At 45.2% G+C, this 18,604-nt stretch overlaps 1 protein-coding gene across 1 annotated transcript in view; it reads right to left on the bottom strand.

Annotated features, from left to right (window-relative positions):
- The window catches only part of LOC134761575 (uncharacterized), a 75,308-nt gene that overhangs the window by 38,174 nt on the left and 18,530 nt on the right, over positions 1 to 18,604 (bottom strand). The gene's annotated exons all lie outside the window — the stretch shown is intronic.

The raw sequence follows: 18,604 nt of genomic DNA, 5'->3' as shown, positions 1-18,604 counted from the left end.
TGTAATCCCAGCACTTTGCGAGGCCGAGGTGGGTGGATCACAAGGTCAAGAGATCAAGACCATCCTGGCCAACATGGTGAAACCCCATCTCTACTGAAAATACAAAAACTAGCCAGGTGTGGTAGCACACACCTGTAGTCCCAGCTACTCGGGAGGCTGAGGCAGGAGAATTGCTTGAATCTGGCAGGTGGAGGTTGCAGTGAGCAGAGATCATGCCATTGCATTCCAGCCTGCCAATAGAGCGAGACTCCGTCTCAAAAAAAAAAAAAAGAAAAAAAAAAAAGAAAGAAAGAAAGACTAAGTCCAGAGGGAACCGGGAAAATGCCATCATCATCCCTGTTGGTTCTAGTGAGTGCTGAAGTGCTGGGGGGCCGTCGCAAGCCTTTTCGATTCCAAGGGTGGGGAGATGCATCTTCCATGGTGTGAGAGGGCTAGGTGAGGAGTCAGGGTGTCAGAAAGAGTGGTTCCAGGGGGAAGTTGATTGCATTTGAGTGAATACTGGGAGCAGGAGAAAATGAATGTGCTTTCTGCTCATGGCTGTCTCCACTCATCTGCATGTGATCACTGGAATTAAATTATCTTACACATTTTATTATACATTCCATGAGTCATGTCTTAAAATTATATTGAAGATTATACCTGGAGACTGCATGATATATTTAAGAGGCAAGAAGAGCCTCTTAAACTATGGATCATTTGCGGTGAGGTCATGGGGCCTGATGGTGCATTCACAGAGGCATCGGCTGAAAGTCAGCAGATGGGTGGTCTCGTCCCTGCTCTACAACTCAGCTACTCAGCCACTAAACTGCTTAGGGCCAGCCGGCAGCACTCATGATCATATAAAAAGAATAGCTGCTGTCTTCAATATCGAGCATTTACCATGTTACAGGCATTAGATTAGTTGTTTTGTATACAATGCATCATTTAATTTTCATGACCACTTTTCCAACTCACTCTTAAAACGACAAGATTTATGTATAATTTTTTTCTCTCTTTTTTTTTAAGACAGAGTCTCTCTCTATCACCCAGGCTGGAGTACAGTGGTGCTGTCTCAGCTCACTGCAACCTCTGCATCCTGGGTTCAAACGATTCTCCTGCCTCAGCCTCCCGAGTAGCTGGGACTATAGGTATACGTCACCATGCCTGGCTATTTTTTTTTTAATTTTTAGTAGAGACGGGGTTTCACCATGTTGGCCAGGCTGGTCTTGAACTCCTGACTTCAAGTGATCCACCAGGCTCGGCCTCCCAAAGTGCTGGGATTATAGGTGTGGGCCAACATGCCTGGCCTTATTTATGATTAAAATAGGTAATGCTGAGAAACAGTTTGGAATGGCAGTGCAAGGACCTCTGAAAATCCTGTCTCCATAAAAGCAACAAGAACACTGTAAAAAATGGTCAAAACCAACTTTTTCAAAACTCTGGAAATTAACCAAAGGCTTGCAATAATACCAGGAGCATTTATTCAAGTAAAATGGTTAAATCTTGGTAAGGACAATGAGCCTTGTGGGGTTTTCTGTTTATCTGTTGTTGTTTTGATTACACATTGGGTCTTTGATGTCTCCATTCTCAAGCCTAGCCTTTTTTTTTTTTTTTTTTTTTGCATAGGCCAGGCCTCTGAAATAAACTCCAATGGGCTTCTTACCTGTAAAATGATATTATCTCACAACATCTTTGTTGGCAGGGATGTCTGGCCCATTAGATGGTACTGTCACCATGACTTGGACTTGTCCACAGGCTCACAGAAATGATTGACTGAGATTTAAAACAGAGAACTAAACCCGAAAATACAAATAAAGCTTCAAAGTTAACACTAATGAGGATTTAACTAAATATCTGAAAAACACAACATCATAGTTTCACTCATTCAGTCACTGAATTTAGGGCTTTTGGAACTTTCATTACATTAGCGAATTATCTGTGGATTAATTTTTTTTTCACTTTGAAAAAATTCCTGAGTATCTAGATGATCTCCAAGCAATGACTGTTAATCTTAAATTAAATGACTTACTGAGACCAACAAAAAATTTTCAAAGTATTATTATAAAATTCTACTTAAGGTGGGACATGGATATGTTTTTGTCTTTGATGTGATGTAAGGGCCCCAGAAGTCGGAGTTGTAGGACTCAGGGAGAGCTTACAGTGGCCTTGGCTGTGAGGAACAAATTACATTACATATATGTAACATAATGTGCACATTACATATGTGTAATGTAGTGTGCACTTTACATATGTGTAACGTAATGTGCACATTACATATGTGTAATGTAATGTGTACTTTACATATGTGTAATGTAATGTGTACATTACGTATGTAATAATCACATTACAAATGTGATTATTGCATTGTAGAAAAATCCATTAACTACTCTGAAGAATCTACAGAAGAAATGCCATCAGCCCAAAAGACCATCAGCCAGGAGCCCCTGAACCACTACACCTGTGGTTCCCAAATCCACTCGATCATCCAAGTTGCTGGGAAGAGTGTCAGAGTGGTGCCTGGGAATTGGTGTCTTAACCAGCACTCCAAGTGATTCCGACAACAGGCCAGGTTTGGGAACCACTGGACTTGACCCAAAGGTCTTTCCATCCCATCTCATCTCATTTCATTTCATTTCATTTTGCTCTTGGTTTGCCCTTTTGGACAAGAACAGATCACTCTCATCTCATCACTCTCATCTTGACCGCGAGTCTTCATGATCCTGGCTGCTGCCAAGTCTTTCTTACCCAAGCAGGAGAAGCCCAGTGGCATTCAGAACACAGAGTCGAACACAGCTGCTTCTGCCTTTCCTTTCCCAAACCTCTCCCAACCCGTAATGGCTTCCTTCCCAAACACTCTTCCCCTCTCCTCTCCTCTGTCCATCACCCTTACATGCCGTCACTCTCAGACGCTGGCTGGGGGGTTTCTTCTCTTCCCTGCTCTTTTGTTCCAAGTCACACTGTCTGCAAAATGTTTTCTATTCTAGTTTTGCAATAACAGGCAGCAGCAGAGATTTCAGAGTTAGCAGTGCTATTACTGCTGGAGACCAAGAGGCTGGAGAGAGGAAATAAATAGTGTTATATCCTCCTGAGGCCACCAGCAGAGCCAGTTGTGGTGAGGGGAGGAAGGGAGGGAAGTGAGAGATTCACCTTCAGCTTTTCTGGGCACTTTCCTTGGGCAGGAAGTCCGTTGACTCGACAGAATGATGGGGTCAGGTGGGACCTGACTCTTCATTAATCCAGGCCGGAGGTTGCAAGGAAGTTCTCTGCCAGAAATGTGATGCTTTGGTAATTTTAGCAAGAGTCTTATTTTGGCTGCAGAGGTTGAGGAGGCTGCATTTCTTCTTTGGGGGAGGCCTTCCTCCCATGAGGTTCATGTGCTTGGTGAATTTGTGCAAGGAGAATGCTGATGGAATTCAGCTTTTACCAGTGAGCCATTGGGTACCTCAAGCACTGCAGACTTAATCATTTTTAATGGAACAAGGCTAATTATAGATAGATAATTAAAATTAAGATGAATTTTCTTGTTGCTTGAGATATCCACCATGCTCAGGTTTTGCCTGATAACAGCAGCAGCAGCAGCAGTTTACTGCAGTGTGGTTCAGTGTGCAGCCAGTGATCATTTACATCAGAATCACCTGGGGGCCATTGTTAAAAATGCAGATTCCTGAACCCAGATGCAGGTAAGCAGAATGTCTGGGGTGGGAGGCCCAGGCGTCCGCATGTTTAACTAGATTCACAGGTGATTCTCTTTTTTTTTTTGAGACAGAGTCTCGCTGTTACGCAGACTGGAGTGCAGTGGCACAATCTCAGCTCATTGCAACTCCACCTCCTGGGTTCCAGTGATTCTTGTGTTTCAGCCTCCCAAGTAGCTGAGATTACAGGTGCGTGCCACCACACCTGGCTAATTTTTATACTTTTTAGTAGAGACGGGGTTTTGCCACATTGGCCAGGCTGGTCTCGAACTCCTGGCCTCAAGTGATCCCCCTGCCTCAGCCTCCCAAAGTGCCAGGATTACAGGCATGAGCCATGGTGCCCGGCCAAGACGCTCAGGTGATTCTTAGAACACCAACGTTTAAGAATCATTGAGTGAGAACCTATTTTGTGCTGGAGATTTCATCTGACTAGGAAAAAAATCTTCATAGTAATTTATAAAGTAGATGTTATTCCCTCCATTTTGAAACTGAAGCCTAAAGAAGTTGAATGACATTACTAAGGTCACACAGCTAGTCGATGGCAAAGCTAGGATTCCAGGCCCATCTAATTGGAAGGCCTGCACTCTTTCCATGTTACTTCCACAGATGCCTCTTGTCTGCCAGGTCACTGGGGCAGCCCTGAGCTGGTGCAGGAGAGACTTCTGGCATAGGCTCTAACTGTGGGAAACCAATGGCAATTGTGAGCTCTTTTCTCCAACAATTGTGGATTCATTCTCCTGTTGACTGTGGAGGGCTCACAGCTCCCCAGAGTCCATGCTCCCAACTCTACAGAGCTCTGCAGCCAATGCTGGACACCTGTCTTTTTGGAAACTGATGATCAGAAGCAAAGTGTGGCAGATGCTGTTGGGGACCAAGTAATTTGTCCCCTCTGCACTGGGGTGCTGTGTGCTTCAGGGAGGGGCTGGGCCTTCACTATCCCCAAGTGTGTCAATCCTGATTTGCTCAATTATCTTGGGATTCTAGTCCACTCACCAATGAGGCAGCAGTGGGTAACTGAGCCACTTCCTGTCAATGAGATGTGAAAGTCTATTGGGAGGTTTCTGAGAGGCATTCCTTCCTTGTCAAGAGTGGTCCAAGTTGTTCTACTGCAAGACCTGGGCTGACGTATCACACAGCTCTAGGGGAAACCAGTATATTAGATTCTATGGGCACAGAGCCCCTTGGAGTTGGGCAATGTGGCCTTGTACAAAAGGGGGTTCAAGCTGCACATACTGAAACGTGTACAACTTGGAATTTCCAATCTCCCATTTACTTGTGAACATTGGTTAAATAAAGATTTATTATTATTATTATACTCTAAGTTCTGGGATACAAGTGCGGAATGTGCGGGTTTGTTACATAGGGATACATGTGCCGTGGTGGTTCGCTGCACCCATCAACCCATCACCTACATTAGGTATTTCTCCTAATGCTATCCCTCCCCTAGGCTCCCACCACCTGACAGGGCCCTGATGTGTGATGTTCCCCTCCCTGTGTCCATGTGTTCTCATTGTTCAACCCCCACTTATGACTGAGAACATGCGATGTTTGGCTTTCTGTCCTTGTGATAGTTTGCTGAGAATGATGGTTTTCAGCTTCATCCATATCCCTGCAAAGGACATGAACTCATCCTTTTTTATGGCTGCATGGTATTCCATGGTGTATATGTGCCACATTTTCTTTATGCAGTCTATCATTGATGGGCATTTGAGTTGGTTCCAAGTGTTTGCTATTGTGAATAGTGCTTCAATAAACAAACATGTGCATGTGTCTTTACAGTAGAATGATTTACAATCCTTTGGGTATATACCCAGTAATGGGATCGCTGGGTCAAATGTTATTTCCAGTTCTAGATCCTTGAGGAATTGCCACACTGTCTTCCACAATGGTTGAACTAATTTACGCTCCCACCAACAGTGTAAAAGTGTTCCTATTTCTCCATATCCTCTCCAGCATCTGTTGTTTCCTGACTTTTTAATGACTGCCATTCTAACTGGCATAAGATGGTGTCTCATTACAGTTTTGATTTGCATTTTTCTAATGACCAGTGATGATAAGCTTTTTTTCATATGTTTGTTGGCCTTATAAATGTATTCTTTTGAGAAGCATCTGTTCATATCATTTGCCCACTTTTTGATGGGGTTTTTTGTTTTTTTCTTGTAAATTTGTTTAAATTCCTTGTAGATTCTGGATATTAGCCCTTTGTTAGATGTATGGATTGCAAAAATTTTCTCACATTCTGTAGGTTGCCTGTTCACTCTGATGATAGTTTCTTTTGCTGTGTAGAAGCTCTTTAGTTTAGTTAGATCCCATTTGTCAATTTTGGCTTTTGTTGCCACTGCTTTTGGCATTTTAGTCATGAAGTCCTTGCCCATGCCTGTACTGAATGGTATTACCTAGGTTTTCTTCTAGGGTTTTTATGGTTTTAGGTCTTATGTTTAAGTCTTTAATCCATCTTGAATTAATTTTTGTGTAAGGTGTAAGGAAGGGGTCCAGTTTCAGTTTCCTGCATATGGCTAGCCAGTTTTCCCAACACCATTTATTAAATAGAAAATCCTTTCACCATTGCTTGTTTTTGCCAGGTTTGTCAAAGATCAGATGGTTGTAGATGTGTGGCATTATTTCTGAGGCCTCTGTTGTGTTCCATTGGTCTATATATCTGTTTTGGTACAAGTACCATGCTGTTTTGTTTACTGTAGCCTTGTAGCATAGTTTGAAGTCAGGTAGCATGATGCCTCCAGCTTTGTTCTTTTTTCTTAGGGTTATCTTTACCATACGGGCTAATTGCCCCAATTAAAAGACACAGACTGGCAAATGGGATAAAGAGTCAAGACCCATCACTGTGCTGTATTCAGGAGACCCATCTCATGTGCAAAGACACACATAGGCTCAAAATAAAGGGATGGAGGATTATTTACCAAGCAAATGGAAAGAAAAAAAAAAAAAAGCAGGGGTTGCAATCCTAGTCTCTGATAAAACAAACTTTAAACCAACAAAGATAAAAAAAGACAAAGAAGGGCATTACATAGGTAAAGGGATCAATGTAACAAGAAGAGCTAACTATCCTAAATATATACGCACCCAATACAGGAGCACCCAGATTCATAAAGCAAGGTCTTAGAGACCTACAAAGAGACTTAGACTTCCACACAATAACAGTAGGAGACTTTAACACCCCACTGTCAATATTAGACAGATCAATGAGACAGAAAATTAACAAGGATATTCAGGACTTGAATTCAGCTCTGGACCAAGTGGACCTAATAGACATCTACAGAACCCTCCACCCCAAATCATCAGAATATACATTCTTCTCAGCACTACATTGCACTTATTCTAAAATTGACCACATAATTGGAAGTAAAACACTCCTCAGCAAACCATAACAAACAGTCTCTCAGACCACAGTGCAATCAAATTAGAACTCAGGATTAAGAAACTCACTCAACTCTCCCTCTCCCTCTCCCTCTCCCTGTCCCTGTCTCCCTGTGTCCCTGTCTGTGTCCCTGTCTCCCTGTCTCCCTCTCCCTCTCCCTGTCTCCCTCTCCGTCTCTGTCTCCGTCTCCCTCTCCTTCTTTCTTCAGTCTCCCTCTGTTGCCGAGACTGGACTGTACTGCCGTGATCTCCGCTCGCTGCAACCTCCGTGCCTCGGGCTCCCGTGATTCTCCTGCCTTGGCCTGCTGAGTGCCTGGGTTTGCAGGCACGTGCGGCCACGCCTGACTGGTTTTTGTATTTTTGGTGGAGACAGGGTTTTGCTGTGTTGACCGGGCTGGTCTCCAGCTCCTGACCTCGAGTGATCTGCCCGCCTCGGCCTCCCGAGGTGCTGGGATTGCAGACGGAGTCTCGCTCACTCAATGCTCAATGTTGCCCAGGCCGGAGTGCAGTGGCTTGATCTCGGCTCGCTACAACCTCCACCTCCCAGCCGCCTGCCTTGGCCTCCCAAAGTGCTAAGATTACAGCCTTTGCCCGGCCGCCACCCCGTCTAGGAAGTGAGGAGCGTCTCTGCCCGGCCGCCCATCGTCTGGGATGTGAGGAGCGCCTCTGCCCGGCCGCCCCATCTGGGAGGTGAGGAGCACCTCTGCCCGGCCGCCACCCCATCTGGGAGGTGAGGAGCGTCTCTGCCCGGCCGCCACCCCGTCTATGAAGTGAGGAGCGCCTCTGCCTGGCCACCACCCCGTCTGGGATGTGAGGAGCGCCTCTGCCCGGCCGCCCCGTCTGGGAGGTGAGGAGCACCTCTGCCCAGCCGCCACCCTGTCTGGGAGGTGAGGAGAGCCTCTGCCTGGCCGCCCTGTCTGGGAGGTGAGGAGCGCCTCTGCCTGGCCGCCCATCGTCTGGGAAGTGAGGAGCACCTCTGCCCGGCCGCCCTGTCTAGGAAGTGAGGGGCGCCTCTGCCCGGCCGCCCTGTCTAGGAAGTGAGGGGCGCCTCTGCCCGGCCGCCCATCGTCTGGGAAGTGAGGAGCGCCTCTGCCCGGCCGCCCCGTCTAGGAAGTGAGGGGCGCCTCTGCCCGGCCGCCCCGTCTGGGAGGTGAGGAGCACCTCTGCCCGGCCGCCACCCCATCTGGGAGGTGAGGAGCGCCTCTGCCCGGCCACCACCCCGTCTATGAAGTGAGCAGCGCCTCTGCCTGGCCACCACCCCGTCTGGGATGTGAGGAGCGCCTCTGCCCGGCCGCCCCGTCTGGGAGGTGAGGAGCACCTCTGCCCGGCCGCCACCCCGTCTGGGAGGTGAGGAGAGCCTCTGCCCGGCCGCTGTGCAATCTTCCAAGTGTGAAGTGACAGCCTTTCTGCAGGTGTACCCAAGAAAGAGACAGCGACCATCAAGAACGGGCCATGAAGACAATGGCGATTTTGTCAAAAAGAAAAGGGGAAAATGTGGGGAAAAGAAAGAGATCAGATTGTTACTGTGTCTGTGTAGAAAGAAGTAGACATAGGAGACTCCATTTTGTTCTGTATTAAGAAAAATTCTCCTGCCTTGGGATGCTGTTAATCTATAACCTTACCCCCAACCCCGTGCTCTCTGAAACATGTGCTGTGTCAACTCAGGGTTAAATGGATTAAGGGCGGTGCAAGATGTGCTTTGTTAAACAGATGCTTGAAGGCAGCATGCTCGTTAAGAGTTATCACCACTCCTAATCTCAAGTACCCAGGGACACAAACACTGCGGAAGGCCGCAGGGACCTCTGCCTAGGAAAACCAGAGACCTTTGTTCACGTGTTTATCTGCTGACCTTCTCTCTACTATTATCCTATGACCCTGCCACATCCCCCTCTCCGAGAAACATCCAAGAATGATCAATAAATACTTAAAAAAAAAAAAGAAACTCACTCAAAACCACACAACTACATGGAAACTGAACAACCTGCTCCTGAATGACTACTGGGTAAATAATGAAATTAAGGCAGAAATAAATAAGTTATTTGAAACCAATGAGAACAAAGACACAACGTATGAGAATCTCTGGGACACAGCTAAAGCAGTGTTTAGAGGGAAATTTATAGCAGTAAATGCCCAAAGGAGAAAGCGGGAAAGATCTAAAATCGACACCCTAACGTCACAATTAAAAGAACTAGAGAAGCAAGAGCAAACAAATTCAAAAGCTAGCAGAAGACAAGAAATAACTAAGATCAGAGCGGAACTGAAGGAGATAGAGACATGAAAAACCCTTCAAAAAATCAATGAACTCAGGAGCTGGTGTTTTGAAAAGACTAACAAAATAGATAGACCACCAGCCAGACTAATAAAGAAGAAAAGAGAGAAGAATCAAATAGACACACACAAAAAAATGATAAAGGGGATATCACCACTGATCCCACAGAAATATAAACTACCATCAGAGAATACTATTAACACCTCTACACAAATAAACTAGAGAGTCTAGAAGAAATGGATAAATTCCTGGACACATATACTCTCCCAAGACTAAACCAGGAAGAAGTTGAATCCCTGAATAGACCAATAACAAGTTCTGAAATTGAGGCAGTAATTAATAGCCTACCAATCAAAAAAAATGAGGACCAGATGGATTCACAGCCGAATTATACCAGAGATACAAAGAGGAGCTGGTAACACTCCTTCTGAAACTATTCCAAACAACAGAAAAAGAGGGACTCCTCCCTAACTCATTTTATGAGGCCAGCATCATCCTGATATCAAAACCTGGCAAAGACACAACCAAAAAAGAGAATGTCAGGCCAATATCCCCGATGAACATCGATGTGAAAATCCCCAATAAAATACTGGCAAACCAAACCCAGCAGCACATCAAAAAGCTTATCCATCACCATCAAGTGGGCTTCATCCCTGGGATGCAAGGCTGGTTCAACATATGCAAATCAATAAACACAATCCATCACATAAACAGAATCAATGACAAAAACTACATGATTATCTCAATAGATGCAGAAAAGGCCTTCGATAAAATTCAACACCGCTTCCTGCTAAAAACTCTCAATAAACTAGGTATTGATGGAACGTGTCTCAAAATAATAAGAGCTATTTATGACAAACCCACAGCAATCATACTGAATGGACAAAAACTGGAAGCATTCCCTCTGAAAACTGGCACAGGACAAGGATGCCCTCTCTCACCACTCCTATTTAACATAGTATTGGAAGTTCTGGCCAGGGCAATCAGGCAAGAGAAAGAAATAAAGGGTACTCATATAGGAAGAGAGGAAGTCAAATTGTCTCTGTTTGCAGATGACATGATTGCATATTTAGAAAACCCCATCGTCTCAACCCAAAATCTCCTTAAGCTGATAAGCAACTTCAGCAAAGTCTCAGGATACAAAATCAATGTGCAAAAATCACAAGCATTCCTATACACCAATAACAGACAAACAGAGAGCCAAATCATGAGTGAACTCCCATTCACAATTGCTACAAAGAGAATAAAATACCTAGGAATACCACTTAAAAGGGATGTGAAGGACCTCTTCAAGGAGAACTACACACCACTGCTCAAGGAAATAAGAGAGGACACAAACAAATGGAAAAACATTCCATGCTCATGGATAGGAAGAATCAATACTGTGAAAATAGCCATACTGCCCAAAGTAATTTATAGATTCAATGCTATCCCCATCATGCTACCATTGACTTTCTTTACAGAATTAGAAAAACTACTTTAAATTTCATATGGAACTAAATAAAGATTTTTAAAGAAAGAACTGTCTAGGCACAGTAGGCATTCCAGTTGTGTTCCTACCTACTTAACAAAATCCAAATACTGGTGTCTCCAGAAATTAGAGTTTATGCTGAAGCTCTCAGAAGATAAACATCTTCGGTCTGGAATCATTGAGAGGCTCAGGTGGGTTTTTTTTTTTTTTTTTGAGACATAGTCTCACTTTACCCAGGTTAGAGTGCAGTGGTGTTATCTTAGCTCACTGCAACCTCTCTCTCCCAGGTTCAAGCGATTCTTGCCTCAGCCTCCTGAGTAGCTGGAATTATAGGTGTGTGCCACCATACCCAGCTAATTTTGTATTTTTAGTAGAGACATGGTTTCACTGTGTTGCCCAGGCTGGTCTTGAACTCCTGACTGCAAGTGATCTGCCCTCCTTGGCCTCCCAAAGTGCTGGGATTACAGGTGTGAACCACTGCACCAGGCCCTCAGGTGGGATTTTGGTGGCCTTGATAGAGCAGTCACAGGCTGAGGGGACCTGAAGCCAGTGGCCCAGGCCCTGGGCTGACATAGCCCCTCTGTGGGAGCTGAGCTCAGCTTCTGCCTCAGACTTGTGAAGGTCTGGGTTTTATTTTATTTTTATTTTTTAGTAGAGATGGGGTTTCACCATGTTGGCCATGCTGGCCTCGAACTCCTGACCTCAAGTGATCCGCCCACTTCAGCCTCCCAAGTGCTGGGATTACAGGCATGAGCCACCACGCCTGGCCAGGTCTGGGCTTTTAATTGTCAACTTCCACAGGATGTTCATTCTGAAGAGCCAGCTTCCTGCCTGGTCCAGCCCTGTTAGTTTGTCAGGATGGAGACAACCCTGGAATCAATCTCTGTCCCTCCTGGTTCCACTTGAATGAGGCCCTTCTCTTTTTTTTTTTTTTTTTTTTTTTTTTTTGAGGCAGAGTCTTGCTCTGTCACCCAGGCTGGAATGAAGTGGTGCGATCTCCGCTCACTGCAACTTCCACCTTCCGGGTTCCAGCGATTGTCATGCCTCAGCCTTCCCAGTAGCTGGGATTAGAGGTGTGCACCACCATGCCTGGCTCATCTTTTGTATTTTTAGTAGAGATGGTGTTTCGCCATATTTCCCAGGCTGGTCTCGAACTCCTGAGCTCAGGTGATCCGCCCCCCTCGGCCTCCCAAAGTGCTAGGATTACAGGCGTGAACCACCCAGCCCAGCCAGGAGGCCCTTCTTGACCTTGTGACAGAAGGACAACCCTCAGCTTCCGGCAGGCCTCAGCCAAACTGTTGGTAGCATCTTAGCCTGAATCCAGTTGGGAAATTCTTCTTAAAGGTGCTGGCTGTTTTCTTTGAACATAATACTGTAGGGGAGAAAATATAATTTCTTTTCTTTCCCTCATGGGTTCTTAGTTGAAACACCCCCTTGAAAACAAAAGCCAGGTTAAAAAGGGAAAAACCAGCAGAAGTTTACTGACATGTGCTGTACCCAACACGCTGGAGAGGCCTTTGTTCAAGAGCATTTCTCTCTCAAGGCAGTGGCCTTCGGACCTTGCTCAAATAGTATTTTAACAAAGAGCCATAAATCCTATAATGATAAGACATAGAAGACAGCATCTTCAGGCTTCCAAAAAGCAGGAAAATGCAGGAGGATAAATTTATGGAAAGAGTAAAGTCTGCTCCTAGGTCCTCGGGTGCTGCTGCCTCCCAGCTGAGAAGCGAATGTTGTGAAGGCCCTTGTCTTTAGGTGGAAAAGGCAGGGAGGAGGACAAGGAGAGCTTTGTCTTTGTAAATTGCCATCCTGTCATCCAGTCCCCAGGATTTTAGAGAGGGATATTTTGGTTCCCTTCTCTAGGATAGAGTAAACAATTTAAAATAGCTTTGGAAAATATGCCTTTCCTCTACAATTAGTGCAATCATATACACTCAATGCAGAGAATGAAGAAATCATGAAAGCACACACACACACACACACACACATACACACACACACATAAATCCTAAACTGAGTGTAACCCCGACAATTGGAGGTGATCCCTACAGACATTGATTTATGTATTTGTTTTCCGTCTTCATTTATGTATTTCCATCATTCATTTACGTATTTATTTTTCATCTCCCAAGTTCAATATTATTATCCTAAAATATTATTATGTTATCTTAAAAAAATACTATCTTTTACATTACGATGATCATCACCATTTCTATTGTTATTCATCACCATTTTTACTTTTGTTCTTTCCAAGGGTGACGATTGTCATGTCTTTATACAACACTGCAGAGAGTTTCTCCCCTCACAAAAGCTGTCCCATCTCAGGACGATGACCGGAGGGTTGTCCTTAAGTCATAAATGCACACCACTGGTCTTGGGCTGTGTCTGTACCACCTGGGGTCCCTTCAGAGGTGAACCTTCTGAAATACTGCAAGTCCCCTTTGGAGGCAGGGACCATCTCAAGCTTGCTGAGGAGATCTGGGGAGGGCACCCCTCTCTTTCTGAGTCTATGGAAAGATTTAGAAGCATCCCTCACCATGGTTCTAGCTGCCATGTAGAGGCCTGCAAGCTGAAGCTGGGGCCTCCTAGGACAAGCCTGTCCAACACGAAGTTTTCTAAGTCAACTTGGAGGCCTTTCCACCTGGAATGGCAGTGAAAGGCTTCACCTTCCACCAGGCAAATTTTTCTTTTTTTTTTTTTTGAGATGGAGTCTCGCTCTGTCGCCCAGGCTGGAGTGCAGTGGCGCGATCTCAGCTCACTGCAAGCTCCGCCCCTTGGATTCATGCCATTCTCCTGCCTCAGCCTCCCGAGTAGCTGGGACTACAGGCACCCACCACCATGTCCGGCTAATTTTTTTGTATTTTTAGTAGAGACGGGGTTTTACCGTGTTTGCCAGGATGGTCTCGATCTCCTGACCTCATGATCCGCTTGCCTCGGCCTCCCAAAGTGCTGGGATTACAGGCGTGAGCCACCGTGCCTGGCCCCATCAGGCAAATTTTTCTAAGCCAGTGTTGCAGCCTGGGCTCTGCCATTGCTCAAAACAATGTACTTGGAGAGTATCCTAGGACAGTCGGAGCCTTGGGAAATGCTGGAAGTCCCCTCAGGTGGCCACAGAAGGCTGGAGCTATACCTGCCATTTTCAGCAACACAGACGAACCTAGAGGGTGTCAGGCCAAATAAAATAAGCCAGGCACAGAAAGACACATACTGTACGATCTCACTGAAATGTAGAATCGGAAGAAGTCAAACAGCAGCAGAGAGTAGAATTGTGGTTGCCAAGGGCTGGGGCAAGGATGGCAGAAATGGAGAGATGTTAGGCCAAGGGTACAAAGAAGATGGGCCAGTGGCTCATGCGTGTAACCCCAGCTATTTGGAAGGCTGAGACAGGAAAATCACTTGAGTCCAAGAGTCCAAGGCCAGCCTGGGCAGCATACTGAGACCTCCTCTCTAAAAACAAACAAACAAACAAACAAACAAACAAAACAAAATACCCACAAAGGGTATGAAGGTTCAGTTAAACAGGATGAATAAGTTCTGGAGATCTTATGTACAGCAATGTGACTATAGTTAACAATACACTACTGTATACTTGAAATTTGCTAAGAGAGTCAATCTAAAGTGTCAGCACCACACACACAAAATGGTAACGGTGTGAAGTGAGGGATGTGTTAATTAACTTGACTGTAGCCATCGTTTCACAATGTAAATGTACATTGAGTAATCACATTCTATACCTTAAATATATACAATTTCCATTTGTCAAGTATACCTTAATAAAGATGAGGAAATAAATTAGGGGTCAAAAAAAGAAACAAGAGCCTCTTCAAATAGGGATTTATCCACAACCTGCTGGGGCTGAGCAGGTGACCCAGGCCTAAGCCAGCTGGGATGTGGTAGTAAATGCAGCCTGGGCTAGAATGTTAGAAGGTGTGGAGTGCTGCGAGAATGGCTCTGTGACGTCCTGCATTCTTAGTGGGAGGAACTAGAGGCTTACAGCCAATGACCATGTAGTGTCTGCAATCTGACCTCAAGGCTCGAACTACTAAGGGGCCTCCCTCCCTGCCTCCAGGCTCTCCCACACCAATTCCTTCCTACCTGGTAGCCAAGGTGGTCTTTCAACTATCAATAGGCCTTTTGTGCCTCAAACCCCTCAAGAGGGCTATTCCCTGCCCTCTTGCCAAAGGAGGGAGTTCAAACTGTTGACCTTGGCACTTGGCCTTCGGTGATTGGGCTCCTGCTTCCCTGACTGGCATTCCCAGCAGTCCCATGATTTTCCCCAGCACTGTGTGCTCCATGAAGACAGGGATCATTCCGATTAGACTGCCATCCATCAGACTGAGATCTCCAATAGGAAACCTAGTTAGGCTCCAAGCTGGAAGTGCCTAGTTTAATGCAGGACACAGTAAGAGGGTCTTTGACAGGGGAATGATATCCTTTATAGATTTTTATAATAGATCGGCAGATTATCCTTACACATAGAAGAGGGATTAAATATATTTAGTAGTTGAAGAGATCTGAACTGACAGGGGATCATCCCAAAGTTTCACTACTTGATCTGAGCAATTCCAGATGAACTACAGGAGGTCAGATGAAGACTTCACAAGTTGTAACTCATTCAGAGAGCAAACATCTTCTTAATTAACATGGAAACCAATCCAATCTCATGTAAGAACCAAGGAAAAGGAACATTCTTCAACACAATGAGCAGGAGGTCATGGAGCCATGAGCAGACATAGATCATGGTTTCCACCTGTTGCATCTTAGGAAAAGAAACCAAATATTTCCTTCCTGCCTGCCTTCCTTTCTTCCTTCCCTCCTGACTTCCTTTTTTCCTTCCTTCTTGCCTCCCATCCTTCCTGCCTGCCTTCTTTCCTCTAATGTAACATTTGTTTATTAGAGGCTGGGCCCGGTGGTTCACATCTGTAATCCCAGCACTTCGGGAGTGAGGCAGGTGGATCATGAGGTCAGGAGTTTGAGAGCAGCCTGGCCAACATGGTGAAACTCTGTCTCTACTAAAAATACAAAAATTAGCCGGGTGTGGTGGCAGGCACCTGTAATCTCAGCTATTCGGGAGGCTGAGGCAGGAGAATTGCTTGAACCTGGGAGGTGGAGGTTGAAGTGAGCCGAGATCATGCCACTGCACTTCAGCCTGGGTGACAGAGCAAGACTCTTTCTCAGAAATAATAATAATAATGATAAAGTAACATTTGTTTATTAGAGAAAAAGTTTGAAAATGTAGGTAAGGCCGGGCGCAGTGGCTAATGCCTGTAATCCCAGCACTTTGGGAGGCCGAGGCCAGCAGATCACATGAGGCTGGGAGTTCAAGACCAGCCTGGCCAACATGGCAAAACCCATCTCTACTAAAAATACAAAAATTAGCCAGGTGTGGTGGTGGGCACCTGTAATTCCAGCTACTTGGGAGGCTGAGGCAGGAGAATCGCTTGAATCTGGAAGGCAGAGGTTGCAGTGAGCCGAGATTGCACCACTGCACTCCAGCCTAGGTGACAGAGCAAGACTCCGACTCAAAAAAAAAAAAAAAAAAAGAACAAAGGGACATAACTCAAATTTTCAATAGTGGCTACCTCTAGGTAGAGGGCTAATGGATAGTTTTCATTTTCATTTCACTTATCTACCTTTTTTTTTTTTTTTTTGTGAGACAGAGTCTTGCTCTATCCCCTAGGCTGGAGTGCAGTGGCACGATCTCAGCTCACTGCAACCTCTGCCTCCCGGGTTCAAGCGATTCTTCTGCCTCAGCCTCCCAGAGTGGCTGGGACTACAGGCGCATACCACCACACCTGGCTAATTTTTGTATTTTTAGTAGAGACAGGATTTCACCATGTTGGCCAGGCTGGTCTTTGAACTCCTGACCTCAGGCGATCCACCTGCCTCGGCCTCCCAAAGTGCTGGGATTACAGGCATGAGCCACCGCGCCTGGCTCCTTCATTCTTTTTTTTTTTTTTTTTTTAAACAGTTATACTAAGATATAATTCACACTGCATAGAGTTCACTCATTTAAAATGTATAATCTAATTGCTTTTAGTGTATTAACAGTTATGCATTTATCATCACAATACATTTTAGAATACTTTCATTACCCCAAAAAGAAACCCTGCATGCACCCCTTAGCTCTCAGTCCCAACTCCCCGCCCCCACAGCCATTCCAGCCCTGGGCAACAACTCATCTACTGTCTATCTCTACACATTTGCCTGTTCTAGGTATTTCATGTCAGTGGTCCATACTTTATGTCTCTGGCTACTTTCACTTAGCTAAACGTGTGTGAGGCTTATCCACCTTGTAGCATAGGTCAGTGGGGGCAAGGGGAGTTAAGTTCCTCATGTTCAGTTTATTGAAAGAATCTATTACATTTTCTTCGTATCCTTTTATGGTTTAATTTTTAATGCTTTGTTTTGGCTGGTCTCGAACTCCTGAAGTCAGGTGATCCACCCACCTTGGCCTCCCGAAGTGCTGGGATTACAGGCATGAGCCACCTTACATGGCCCTGGATTTTATTTTGATATAAGCAAGAAGTGACTTAGGAATGCAACTTTGTTTTATTCTAACTCACCATCCATTTTTTTCAGCACCTTTTATTCTGCACTGTCAGAAATTCTATCTTTTTTATATTCTACATTCCATTATATATGTCAGCGCTCTCTGCTGCCTACTCAAGAGAGTCCCCAACTTAAAACTATAAAGGCAAAGCAGGGAAGGATTCTGCAGTACCTTCTAGGACTGGGGTGCAGGGTTGCTGGGACCTGGACCCACATCCTAGTTCTGCACAGTGGGGGCAGTGGGAGGCGCAGCTACCCTCAACTGTGAATGCAGATTGCTCAAGGCTCAGTAAAAATTGGGAGTAACTAAAAGTTTTAACTTTAGGTTTCTAATAAACATTTTAAAGAAACTACCTTTGAAGGAGGTGTGAAGGCAAGCCGGCAAGAAGAAATAGCTTCAACAGCCTTCATCTGCAACAGGGAAAATACCCAAGGGCAAAGTTTAAAATGCATTCCTAGGTTCACTGATGAATAGACAGAAAGGTCCTTTTTTTTTTTTTTTAATTTTTAATTTTTTTTTTTTTTGAGACGGAGTCTTGCTCTGTCACCCAGGCTGGAGTGTAATGGTATGATCTCGGCTCACTGCAACCTCTGCCTCCTGGGTTCAAGCGATTCTCCTGCCTCAGCCTCCTGAGTAGCTGGGATTACAGGCACCTGCCACCACCATGCCTGGCTAATTTTTTGTATTTTTAGTAGACATGGGGTTTCGCCATGTTGGCCAGGCTGGTCTTGAACTCCTGACCTCAAGTGATCCACCCACCTTGGCCTCCCAAAGTGCAGGGATTACAGGCATGAGCCACTGTGCCCTGCCTAGAAAGGTCTTTAAAGGCTGCTTAAAGCCCAGTGTCAACTATGCTTTTCTAGGACACCAGTGGGCACTGGGGGAGGTAACAGAGGTCCCTTCTAGAAGGAACTGTTTCGCCTGCTATAAATAGCAGTATGACACTTGAAGCAAACCTCAGCCAATCCCTCTGCAGCTCTGCCACTGGAGCGAGGAATCGTAGGGACAATCTAACCTTGAGGGGGAAAAAGATAACATTGCTTCTGGGCTGTACCATGATGTCATATTTGTTGTGGAGAACAGATAACATCATGAATTTACACACTGGAGTGCAAAAGCCTATTATCCCAAGGGGAGATGTGAAGGCAAAGGTTGAAGTCAATTTCTGACACATGTTTAAGGCAGCCGAACCAGGTCCTCCTCACAGACTCTCTTCTGAATGCTTACCACCCGTTGTTGGTGTCACTAGTTTGAGAATTAATCAT

This window comes from Pongo abelii, chromosome 5 (assembly GCF_028885655.2).
Source record: "Pongo abelii isolate AG06213 chromosome 5, NHGRI_mPonAbe1-v2.0_pri, whole genome shotgun sequence".
In the NCBI taxonomy this organism is placed as follows: Eukaryota; Metazoa; Chordata; class Mammalia; order Primates; family Hominidae; genus Pongo; species Pongo abelii.
Note: the sequence above shows the minus strand (reverse complement) of the source record. Positions and strands in the feature narration are given on the sequence as shown.